At 40.8% G+C, this 12,365-nt stretch overlaps 1 long non-coding RNA gene across 2 annotated transcripts; it reads right to left on the bottom strand.

Annotated features, from left to right (window-relative positions):
• Nucleotides 1–3,216: 3,216 nt before the first annotated feature.
• LOC143473931 (uncharacterized) lies at nt 3,217–8,960 on the bottom strand. Of its 2 annotated transcripts, XR_013120649.1 has the most exons (6): nt 8,458–8,960; nt 8,130–8,245; nt 6,394–6,523; nt 5,348–5,641; nt 3,579–4,386; nt 3,217–3,443 (listed from the first exon to the last, which is right to left on the bottom strand). It is a non-coding gene; the product is annotated as an uncharacterized LOC143473931 (long non-coding RNA). The 2 variants fall into 2 exon arrangements; XR_013120648.1 differs by having other exon boundaries at nt 8,130–8,959.
• Nucleotides 8,961–12,365: the final 3,405 nt, after the last annotated feature.

Genomic DNA, 12,365 nt, shown 5'->3' with positions numbered 1-12,365 from the left:
CGGAATCCTTGCTACAGACGTCACTTTATTTCGTCCACACAGAGATTGCGCAATAGTATCGAACGCCGTTTGGGTCAAAACGTCTAGAATGACGTCCGTGTTAACACGTCAAATTTGGACGTCTTAAGACGTACAAAAATGCCGTGTTAAGACGTCACTTTTTGACGTCTTAAGACGTTTTAACGTCTTAACACGACGTTTAAAATTGGGTGCTACCACTTCATCAATTGCTGAGGGGAGAAATCCAAACACTGCCAAAAAGCCCCGCCCCCATTGTGAAAGCAGCAAATAGAGCAAAGAGGACACAGAACCCCTTCTCTTTAACCCACTTCAGACCCGAATTATGTTCCAGTAATGAAAAAAAATATACAAATGCAATTTTCTGTCTGTAATGAACTCCAAAACAAGACTCAGTAAAAAAAATTAAATATAATACTTTTATAGTAATTTTTTTATGTCCACTGCAGTGGATGGTGGGTCTTAACAGTTGTAAAGCAATGCTATACAATATGTATAATTTTATGGTTTGTTTGTTTTTCCCTTTTTGAACATAAACCTGATCAATAGACTAAAAATGCTATCCAAGTTTTGGGAACATCTCTTATTATGAAAAAGTAATATATATAACAAGGAGAAATTAGTTGAAATTATGGATGCATGTACGATTCCCAGTACATTCGCAAACCTCAGAACTCCCATTGCAATGTGCAAGCCTACAAGGGCTTCTATTTCATGCACTGATGCACTGCCATCTTCAGAAGTTTTCTGATGACTCTGCAATAGTTGGTTGTATCAGCAGGGGTGAAGAGGATGAGTACAGGACAACGGTGAAGGACTTTGTCACATGGTGTGAGCTGAACCATCTACAGCTCAATGTGATAAAGACAAAAGAACTAGTGGTGGATCTAAGGAGGAACAAGGCACCAGTGACCCCTGTGTCCATCAATGGGGTCAGTGTAGACACTGTTGAGGAATATAAATATCTAGGGGTCCACATCGATAATAAACTGGACTGGGCTAAGAACACTGACGCCCTTTACAAAAAGGGACAAAGTCGTCTGTACTTTTTGAGGCGCCTGAGGTCCTTTAACATCTGTCAGGTCATGCTAAAAGTCTTTTATGAGTCTGTGGTGGCGAGTGCTATCCTCTATGCCGTCACATGCTGGGGTAGCAGACTGAGGAGGGAGGACGCCAACAGATTCAATAAATTAATACGCAGGGCCGGTGATGTAGTGGGTGTGGAGCTGGACTCTTTGGATGCAGTCTCTGATAGAAGGACGCTGTCTAGACTGCATGTCATTATGGACAATGTCTCCCATCCACTACACAATCTAGTGATGAGACATAGGAGCACATTCACCGCTCGTCTCATCACACCAAAATGTACCACAGAGCGTCACAGGAGGTCATTCCTACCTGTGGCCATGAAGCTCTATAACTCCTCCCTCAATACATGACACAATACAGGACACTACTGTTTATTTTCAGTTTATTTTTATTTTATTGTTAATTTAATTTTATTTTATTTTATTACATATTATGTGCAATACCTACTTATTTTACATTTTATTTTAAATTCAATATTAGGATGTTTATTCTTTATTATTTTGTACATATTTTTATATTTTATAGAGGTGTTTTATTAAAATAATATGCAAATGGTTGCACTGTAACAAAAGCAATTTCCCCCTGGGATTAATAAAGTATTCTGATTCTGATTCTGATGCATGTTTGTAGCCCCTCACAGCAGTTTTTTTCAGCATAGACATTTGTCATGGTGGTCATCAGCTCAAACATCTCTTGTGGAACGTATCATTTGAAGTAAGCATATGGAGTTAATGGTTCAGTGATGTTTGTGATAGGATCTTCCCAAGTAGACGCCACTGGACGTTTGTTCTGTGTCAGGCTAGCATAAGGATCACCTTCACAATATAAAACAATCTCTTCCTAATTTTCCTGCCCTGATCCTTCCTCATCATGTAGTATCTCAAGAACAACGTCTTGTCCTATCACTGGTACTTCCTCATCTCCTGGAATAAATAATAAAAGTAGCTTGTTTTATGGACAACAATGGGAGTGTTGGAGTACCAGTATTTAACAGATAGCTACACTTATCTACTCTTGAGAGACATGCACTCTACATCTTCATCATTACTATCCAAACTTTCAATTTCTGATATATTTCTGCTGTCAAATAACTGAAATATTAATGAATTTTTTTAATGGTTCTGATATTCCAAAATTTGTTTTATTTCTTATTTACAGAATGCTTTTGAAGTTTATGTATTCAACTGTAATTTATTTGTTCATTTGTAATAAACATCAAGTGACTGAGACTGCTTGCTTATTCTAAAACTTAGTGTAATGACATTAATTCAAAGTTGTATGTGTGTATGACCTCACTGTCTCAACCAATATTTTTACATTAGCTTCCTATAGCCATATACAAAGAATTAACATGACAATCATAGATTTAATATCAATTTGTTCTGTCTCACTACCCTGGTATCGTGAAATAACTTACACCATTAACAGTTTAGAACATATTTGGTAAAAGTTATACTTCATCAAGATGTGAGCTAGTAGCAGTTTAATCACAACCATGGGTATTGTCTTCTGTTTAGCAAGAATCGTTGGTTTCTTCAAGAAACAGGAGTGGGGATTTCCAAGAATGAAGTTTATTTGTATGTGTTTTTTATTCCAAAGTAATCTGACAGTCTACCAACACATAGGTTACATACAGAAAAAACCACACCCCTTGAGGTGTTAAAGAATTTACATACAGACATACATTGTCGGGGGAGAATCCCATATGGCAGACTGTAAGATAGCCCCAGCCGGGTGGTTGTTACGTCAAAGGAGCGCACCAAGGTCAAGGGGCTTTTTATTGTCATTACATCTGAGCACAGGTACAGAGTGTGATGAAATTTTGTTCCTCCGGAACCATGGTGCAACACAAATCAACAGTACAACAGACAACAAAGTGCGGCAGAGTAACAAAACAATGTGCAAAATGTGCAATCTCACAGCAAGACATTACAATAAATACAACAGGCCAGAGACAATTGAGACATGGTGTAAAGTGCTGGTGCAGTGCAATGTGGTATGAGATAAGTGATGTACTGTGTCATATTGAACATACATGAACACAGTGGTTCTGAGGTAGTTATTAGGTCCTGTGGGAGAGCAGCAAATATTTCTGGTGGGGGGTTTCAGTGCGTGTGTGGGGACAGATCAGTGTTGGTGTGTGTCAGTTCCGTGTATAGGAGTTGAGGAGCCTGATTGCCTGGTGAACGAAGCTATTACAGAGTCTGGAGGTGGAGGCTTGGATGCTCCTGTATATTTTGCCGGACGGCATCAGAGTGAAGAGACCGTGTGATGGGTGGGTTGGGTCTTCCACAATGCTGGTGGCTTTGCGGATGCAGCGTGTGGTATAGATGTCACTGATCGAGGGGAGAGAGACACCAATGATAGATGCAATCAAGATTAACACAATAGGTAAATAGAACAAAGAGAGGTCTCGCGGGAGATCAGTATAACTGGCATATGTATCATATTTAAGAGAGGAAGTTAAGTACCTGTTCAAAAATATCAGTTCCCAAACTGTCTCTTGGACTCCCCAAAGGATTTATGTTTTGCCTGAGGTGTCCCAATTGTTCTTCAGTAGGTATAAACTGATTAACAGGGACATCAATTGTTTGAGGCCAGTCAAAGGAAGGCACTCTAGCCCCGTGGCCCTCCGCTGCGGCCGCCCCTGCCCCGTGGCCCTCCGCTGCCCTCAATCCAACTGTTGCAAACGGGTTCCTGACCATCCCCTGGCACTGGCTGTTCATCTGCATCTGTTCATCTGCAAACACACCTTGAATGCCAGTGTAATGTTGCAAATGTTGTGACAGACAACCTTGCACAAAAATCTGATACGGTGACATGTGTTGAGCAGTTCTTAACTTGTGGTGGTTCCACTGACTAACAAACAACCTGAGATCACGGTTTATCCGAGGGAGATAAACAAAGTGAAGAGCCCAGATGTGTATTTCATTACTGGATTCCAATTTTCGTTCATTCTCCAGATATACAAACAACGAATGGCAGACGTTTGTAACACCTCTCCACACATCGCCTCACAGTCTCTCAATGCGCTGGTTATGAGTGCTCCTCCCTCGTAAAGCACTTCCCCTGCTTGAGCCTCGGAAGACATCCATAAAGAGACACATCACATTGTTTTCCCCTCCATGGTCACATCTGACCCTTGAAGGGACACCATACTGGCTGACCGCTCCAATGAACAGATCCATTACAGTGTCACTTCTGTTGTTGTTCGACGCATGAAGGAACACCACAAGTCTGCTGTAACCATCAATACCTCCATGGATCACAATTCTCCACCTAAAAAATATGGAAAAAGATCAGGGAGTGACAGAAGAAGAAAAAACACATTAAATTAAAAGCTATTCACACAAATAGTTTGAATGTAGCTACAACGAGGACTACGCCTCTATGCTATGGTTGGGCTTTCATAGTGGTGGGGGGGGGGGGGGGGATCACTGCTGCATTCAAATGAATTCACACTTAATATAATGTCATTATTAGTCCCCCAATATCCCCCACTTATAACTAACAGACATCTTTATATCCAACCAACTTGGGCAAGCATTGTATGTGCAAGAGGTAAACAGTAGTGTTTTTATTCTCCTGTTTTAACATATAACCAAAAATCTTAAATGATAGTTGGGATGATGATTATTTTTGTAATAGTATAAAGATTCCAATCCATTACACCAGACTCTTAAATAACAGTTATTATAAAGAGTACAGCAACCATCTTTTATAGCCTTGAATTGGAGGTTGGGTGACTGCTGCCCCTACTTTTTTAATATTCCATTCTTGCAGTTTGACCTGATTAGGTCCCAAATGAGCCTCCACCTGTTACTATATGGATATAAGTGGTACGCAGTTCAGTAGTTGTTGCTTTTAAAGACTTGACACCTATTGAATTTATGATTCAACAGTTACATTTAGAGCTGTTCCCATCCATTTCTAATACCATCTTGTTCCATTAACCCTGTTCCCATCCATTTCCTAATGTCTTAGGCAAAAACTGCATTTTCTTTGCAACAAATGTACTCTTTGTTCCTTCCTAGACACACAGTCCTGACCTGAACTAATCTAGACACAGACTTTAGACATTTTCCCCATTTACATTTATATTGTTGTCATTCCCTAAGATTATACAAGATTGAACTTAACAATACCAACTTCATAATCAAAGAGTTAGCTTTACATTGGCTATTGACACAGTTGGTGCAAATAAATCAACTTAAGTAAAACAGTTTCTATTGCTACTTACTTAATGAGTTTATGGTTTCCATCTATATGCCACAGTGAATTTGGTCCTACCACTCTGTATGTTCTTCTGTGAAGCCTGTGGGACATAGTCCGGAGAGCAGCACCTTTAGGATTAGTCCTGATTACACTTTGACGAACACGTCGTCTCTGGACTAGGACGCCTTCACCAGCAAACCGAGCCCCAACAGCTTCAGGTCCTATTTCGTCATTGGCAGAGACAATCTCCAGCACACGGTTGTCAAGTGCTTCATCTGATAGAGCTGTGTAACGGCCCCGGAAAGATAGATTGTACTGTCTAGAAACACAAAGTGTATAAGAATGCGGATTAGTTTTACGATAAGGGAAAGACATATTTTAATACTGTGCTACAGTAGTAAAATACAGTCAATACAGTCAACTGCTTTACAGTGAACAAATCATAAATCAGATACTAAAACAAACAGAACTCATTCACATATTTTAAGTGCAATTCCAAAAATGTGGCTAGTAAATTAGAATTTTCAACTGCTGTGTTATATGAATACAAAAGGACTACACTAATACACGAATCATGTATGTTTTTTTTCAAAACTGTGATTTTATGCAAATAATTTAAATCAATCCAAGCTGCACTATACTGTATCTTGAAGTAGTTACTCCACCCCCTTACTTGATATATAAATTTAATGTGTTTCCACTTAGAAATTCCTATTTAAATGTCCAAAATACACAAAAATTTGGATGAAGGGGGCCACCACTTTTAATCACAGATCATGCTCCATCATGCACTCTACTCCAGATAAGAGCTAATTAGCACAGGTTTCTGTTAGCTAATGGATCAGAGCTAAGCAGTGTTCTACTGCGAGCATATTAGCTTCCTTGTGATGCTGCATCAGTGTTAGTTCAAGACAGTGACTGTCTTCACATATATCATGTGTTATTCTACATCCTACTGGTGTGCAATTAGATTTGCAGTTCCAAAATTTTGTGTTCATTATTCAATTTGTAGACAGAACAATTCACAAATGTTTCATATAAGTGCTTAAAAAAAGACCTATCAACACATACCTTAACCGTCATTTCACTGTGCTTCTTGATACACAGTTAAATTATAACATCTGCAACTGTTGTTGTGTTACTTGACACACTGATCTCCCCACGTGTCCTGCCCTTCGTGGTACAGTGAAACCAGGAAAAGCTATAGTCCAAGAGAAAGTAGCATAGAATTAATAAAAATAACAGAAAATGGAAAAAACAAATCAACTTCAGATTTGAAATAGAAAAACCAATGAGCCCAAGTAAAATGATTTGCTTTGGAATTTCATATGTTGGTTATACAGTTTATACAGAAATATTTTTGCAAACATTCAATTGCAGTTGTTACTGCTAAGGGTGTCACAATCAGTTAATAAGCTTAAATAACCTTTTCACATTACTATACATTTTAAACTACATTTTTATCTATGATAAACGTATTTATGAAATCAGCTGGAGAGCATTTGAACACAACACTGTTACAAAGCTAACTAGAACAATGCATTTCCTGAACGAAATACTATAGGGCTTGAAAAGGTGTGCCCGTTATTAAGTTAGTTACTGTTGACAATTCAACCCTAAGCTAAAATAAGGGTTGCAGATGTCTGCTTGGTGTATGTGTGTGTTAGTGTGTGGACTGGGTACGAGATATGTATGTGTGTGTGTGTGTGTGTGTGTTTGTGGAGTGGGAATGAAAGGTGTGTGTCTGTAGTGTTTATGTGTATGTGGAGTGGGTATGAGAGACCGGTCTTTATGTGTGTATGTAGAGTGGGTATGAGAGATGTACGTATGTGTGTGTGGTGTATATGTGTAGTGGGTATGGGAGATGTATGTATGTGTGTGTGGTGTGTATGTGCAGTGGGTATGAGAGATGTATGTATGTATGGTGTACATGTGTAGTGGGTATGAGAGATGTATGCATGTGTGTCTGTGTGGTGTATATGGAGTGGCTATGAGAGATGTATGCATGTGTGTCTGTGTGGTGTATATGGAGTGGCTATGAGAGAGAGATGTAGTGTAATATTATTGGGTTACTGTTTCTTTAAGTTGTGTGTGTGTGAGAAAGAGTGCGCGAGGAGCGAGAATGAGAGAGGAAATTTACTTCTGTTGAGTGAATTCGCTTGTATTAATGTTAAAATAAAAGAGAAGAGTTGTCAACAGTGTGTGCACGTGCGTGTGTGGGGGGAGGGGGAGAGACATTCCTCACACTAACTAATCTCTGTTACTGTGAGTGGAGAAGGCTTGTTTAATGTGATTTGCACACTCCTAACAAACGGTCGTAGTTCGGGACATATTTAACTTATCACTTAACCGAAGAGATTGTATGAGAGAGGACCCCTTGGTGATGATTTTGGTGTAATTGTTTGACCCCAAAATGACAATTCGGATTTTGAGAAATTAACATGGGAGCTAATGGAGCAGTTTTCTGTGCCTAGTGCCAAACAAATGCTCATAACTCTAAAACGAATCGATCAAATGATTAGATATCCCGGCGTGCCAGAAAGGACAAGTTTCTCTCCCATTTAAAATTTAAATGGAGCTTCTAGGTGAAGGTGTAAGGATTGTACAGCAGTTTATCCAGGAGAGTTTTGATAATTTTTCATGCCTGCACACCCTCTAGTCACACGGTAACTCGCAGTTGTAATTTGAAACCTCCATTCATTTCAATGGGGGGCTTAAACATTTTAAAACTTAAATTCATTCAAATCTATACATCCTATCGACTCAAAAATTACATAGCGGCTGTTTTATTTGACAAGCAAACTTACCATGTTGTTGTTGATTGCTAGCTTCCTGAATTAATTCACTGATGAGTCCAAGCATTATCAGCCACTTCGGCTTCAACCAGTCGGCCACTGGCCCAGCGAATGCTCGAGGCCATAGTCTCCAATCGGTTTCAGTCACATAAAACGTGATATAAATTCACTGTCGTAACATGACCCGTGTTCTCTACTTTCTACTACAAATATGTTGATGAACTCGGTTCAGAATGAAATACAATTCACTTTAAAATATCACGAAGCCACAACTACATTTATGTGAAGAAACCAGAGTATATCAAATAACTTTTGTACACTGTACTAATTGATAGCATACCTAGTTATAACAGGTTGTACATTATCAAATTGCTGATCATCCGACGATAAAACTCGTGTACATTCTAAAAATGTTCTACGGCAGTCGTTCAAAAAATTCCTGGAAGCCATCGCGTTCTCTACTCGACCAAATTACCTGCGCAAATAAACCCACATGGACTATTCCAAACACACCTTCACCGCCTCATCTAAGTCACGTGATAGATACGTAGCCCCAGAACCAGCCCACGTAAGGCCCATGTGACCACAACGTAAAGCCCATGTAACCACAACGTAGAGGCCATGTCACCGCAACGTAGAGCCCATGTGACTAAAACGTAAGCCCTACGTCAACAAGGGGTGGGTATATTGGCGGCCACCAATAGTATGGAAGTCTAAACATCTAAACGTCTTAAGACGTCCAAAAGTTACGTGTTAACACGGCACATTTTGTCGTGTTAAGACGTTAAAACGTCTTAAGACGTCAAAAAGTAACGTCTTAACACGGCATTTTTGTACGTCCTAAGACGTCCAAATTTGACGTGTTAACACGGACGTCATTCTAGACGTTTTGAGCCAAATGGCGTTCCATACAATAGCGCACGAGGAACACATAACGTACTCACAGAAACGTGTAGACTATAGACAACGACGAGCACAGGACACTGTGCGAGCGCACATTAAATAGACAAACCACATTAGCCCCACGTGATCACGAGACGATTCACAGGTGAGACTTATTAATCACACGACATAACCCCAACCACGAATATCCACTGACGCAGACAAAGACGTGGACAACGCTGACACACGCCCAAAAGGGAGGGGCCAGGGTCCTCAACGTGACAGTTTGTTACTGTATCTGGATATAAAAAGATTACTGTGAAATTTACAGTAACTTGCTGGCAGCAATTAGCTGGTAAGTTGCTGTAATCAATTTCACAGTATGCATACTGTAAATTTTATCACAGTAGGCCTACTTATAGTTCTTACTGTAATTTTTATTACAGTAAGGGTGCCATACCTGTCAAGTGTCCCGTTTTGGCCGGGACAGTCCCGTATTTTACCGCTCTGTCCCGGCGACGTCCCGTATTTTTTTTTTCCCGTATTTGTCCCGTATTTTCAGTTTTCAAATTTTTTTTTTTAAAGCATTCATGTGCCGCTCCAAACAGAATTCTGTCACTAGCCTCGCGAGAACTGCCACCCAGACTACTGCAGATGACAGTTCTCGCGAGGCTAGTGACAGAATTCTGTTTTGGTGCGGCACATGAATGCTTTAAAAAATATATAAATTAAAACTCGCGGGTTTAGTGTCGACAGTGGGAGCAAACGTGGAACAACAAATCAGGATTTAACGAGAGAAGGCAGTCCTGCCTAAAAAGCTAAGCGTACGTGTAAGTACCTTGACGAATGCGACAGGGAATTTATTTTCCTAAAGAGGAGCATGAAGGGGCACAGCTACTCATTCTGTAAGATATGTAGCTGTGATTTTAGTGTCTCTCATGGGGGAAGGAACGATGTCCGTCAGCACGAACAATCTGCCAAGCACAAACGCGGGCTAAAGGCACAGAAATATGCCCAGGAGATGTCCCCATTTGTAGCTAGAAATACCACTAGAAATTTTTTATTTTTTTATTCATTTGTAGTTCAAAACATATTTGGGGTGTTTTTTCTTCACTTTTGCCACTCCAAAGATGTTTTCGTTTCTCCTACAGCCTCGATTGCGGCTATATGCAAATAATTGATTATGCAAATTAGGCGATGACGTCATATACGGGAAATGTCCCGTATTTTTAAATACAAAACTTGACAGGTATGAAGGGTGCTGTATTTTCTATTATACCACAGTTAGTTCCGACCCTACAATGTGATTGGCTGAGAGGCGATCTAGGAGTGCCAATATTGCACGTTATAGCACTGTAACCGAAGCTCTTCATGTATTACTCCGCCACATACAGGTAACCTAGCAACGAAGCAGCGTTTACAAGCCAAACGCGCAACTACAAACAAGCAGCAACATTATCAAAATGAATTACAGAGAGTTCGTTAAATCTATTGGCTTCGAAAGCATTTGTTTCGATCTGAAACTGGAGGATGAAGCTATAAATGACCAGCCTCATTTCTCCAATGAGCCAAGGTTTGTCACGCTTACAAACAATGATTTGGATGAGCTGGAAAAGCAGAGAAACGAAGTTAATACCGTAAAACAAACGTCCTGGGCTCTTAATGTATTTACATCCTGGTTAAAGAGCAACGACATTGCAGTCGATTTTAGTATTTTAATAAATACAACTTTATCAACAGTTGTTTTTGTGTATATTTACCTCTATAATATTTATTGGGTATGGCTGTCCCAGTGTTGTGTAAGTTTAGCAGCGAGCCATTGAATAGAACTATTTTAACTGGCGGAGTGTTTTTAACCAAACAGGTCGTATTTTCTCGTCCTCTTTAACTCAAAATCTTTCAATAAACAGCGATAATGGAACTGTGGTATAATCGCAATAATACACTCGAGGTTCGTGCTATAACGGGTAATATCGGCACTGCTGCAGCACAGTGTCACGTAGGGCAACGCCCCCTCTCGTAGCTGTCACTCTGGGTTCCCTCATGTCCGTGTTCCCTGCCTGTTTGTCCCGCCCTGCTCGTTGGTTTTGATGGATTCCTTGTTTACCACGCCCCTGTGTCATTGTCATCACCTGTCCCTAGTTTAGTCCTGTGTATATTAGTCCCTGTGTCTCCCAGGTCTAGTTGTCGGTCTTTTTGTTATGCCTGTGAGTTGTCTGATCTCGTTCTTCGTGAGTACTGCCGTGTTTGCGCCTTGTGTTACCCGTCACCCGTGTATTTTGCCTGTCCTTCCGTAGTCAGTCTGCCTTGTTGTTTTCTTTGTCCGTGTTTATGCCTGTGTACATTTCATGTCAGGATTGCCCACCCGTTATGACCCATGCCCGTTACATCGACTCTGCCTATGGAATTTCCTGTAATAAATCTCGCTCTCCTCAGCGCTTGAGTCCTCCTCCCGTGCCCCGGCCCGGCTCCTGGCCCATCTCTGGTCCCCCTGTCCCCGCCGTGCCCCGGTCTCCATGCCCTGCTTTCCCCCTGTCTGTTCCTCCGGTCTGTCCTGTGTCCGCTGTCCCTGTCCTGTCTGCCCTTGCGTGCCCCGGAGTGGCACGCTTTGAGGGGGGGTTCTGTCACGTAGGGCAACGCCCCCTCTCGTAGCTGTCACTCTGGGTTCCCTCATGTCCGTGTTCCCTGCCTGTTTGTCCCGCCCTGCTCGTTGGTTTTGATGGATTCCTTGTTTACCACGCCCCTGTGTCATTGTCATCACCTGTCCCTAGTTTAGTCCTGTGTATATTAGTCCCTGTGTCTCCCAGGTCTAGTTGTCGGTCTTTTTGTTATGCCTGTGAGTTGTCTGATCTCGTTCTTCGTGAGTACTGCCGTGTTTGCGCCTTGTGTTACCCGTCACCCGTGTATTTTGCCTGTCCTTCCGTAGTCAGTCTGCCTTGTTGTTTTCTTTGTCCGTGTTTATGCCTGTGTACATTTCATGTCAGGATTGCCCACCCGTTATGACCCATGCCCGTTACATCGACTCTGCCTATGGAATTTCCTGTAATAAATCTCGCTCTCCTCAGCGCTTGTGTCCGCCTCCCTGTTCTGCCCCGCGCAGAACGTTACACACAGCAGTGCCGATATTACCCGTTATAGCACTCCCTCTCGTGTATTATTGCGTCATTACAGTAATCATTAAACTACTGTAAGAGCTTTACAGCTTAAAATTACTGTATTCATTTTAATATAGTAAATTCATTAATGTAAAAAGGATTATATACTGTTAAATGACATTGTTGTCCCACAAAATTGAATTTATTGTATTAAAATTGTATTAATATTTTAAAACATTTTAGAACATTTGAACATTTTAAATACAAGGTA

Source organism: Brachyhypopomus gauderio, chromosome 13, assembly GCF_052324685.1.
Source record: "Brachyhypopomus gauderio isolate BG-103 chromosome 13, BGAUD_0.2, whole genome shotgun sequence".
Taxonomy (NCBI): Eukaryota; Metazoa; Chordata; class Actinopteri; order Gymnotiformes; family Hypopomidae; genus Brachyhypopomus; species Brachyhypopomus gauderio.
Note: the sequence above shows the minus strand (reverse complement) of the source record. Positions and strands in the feature narration are given on the sequence as shown.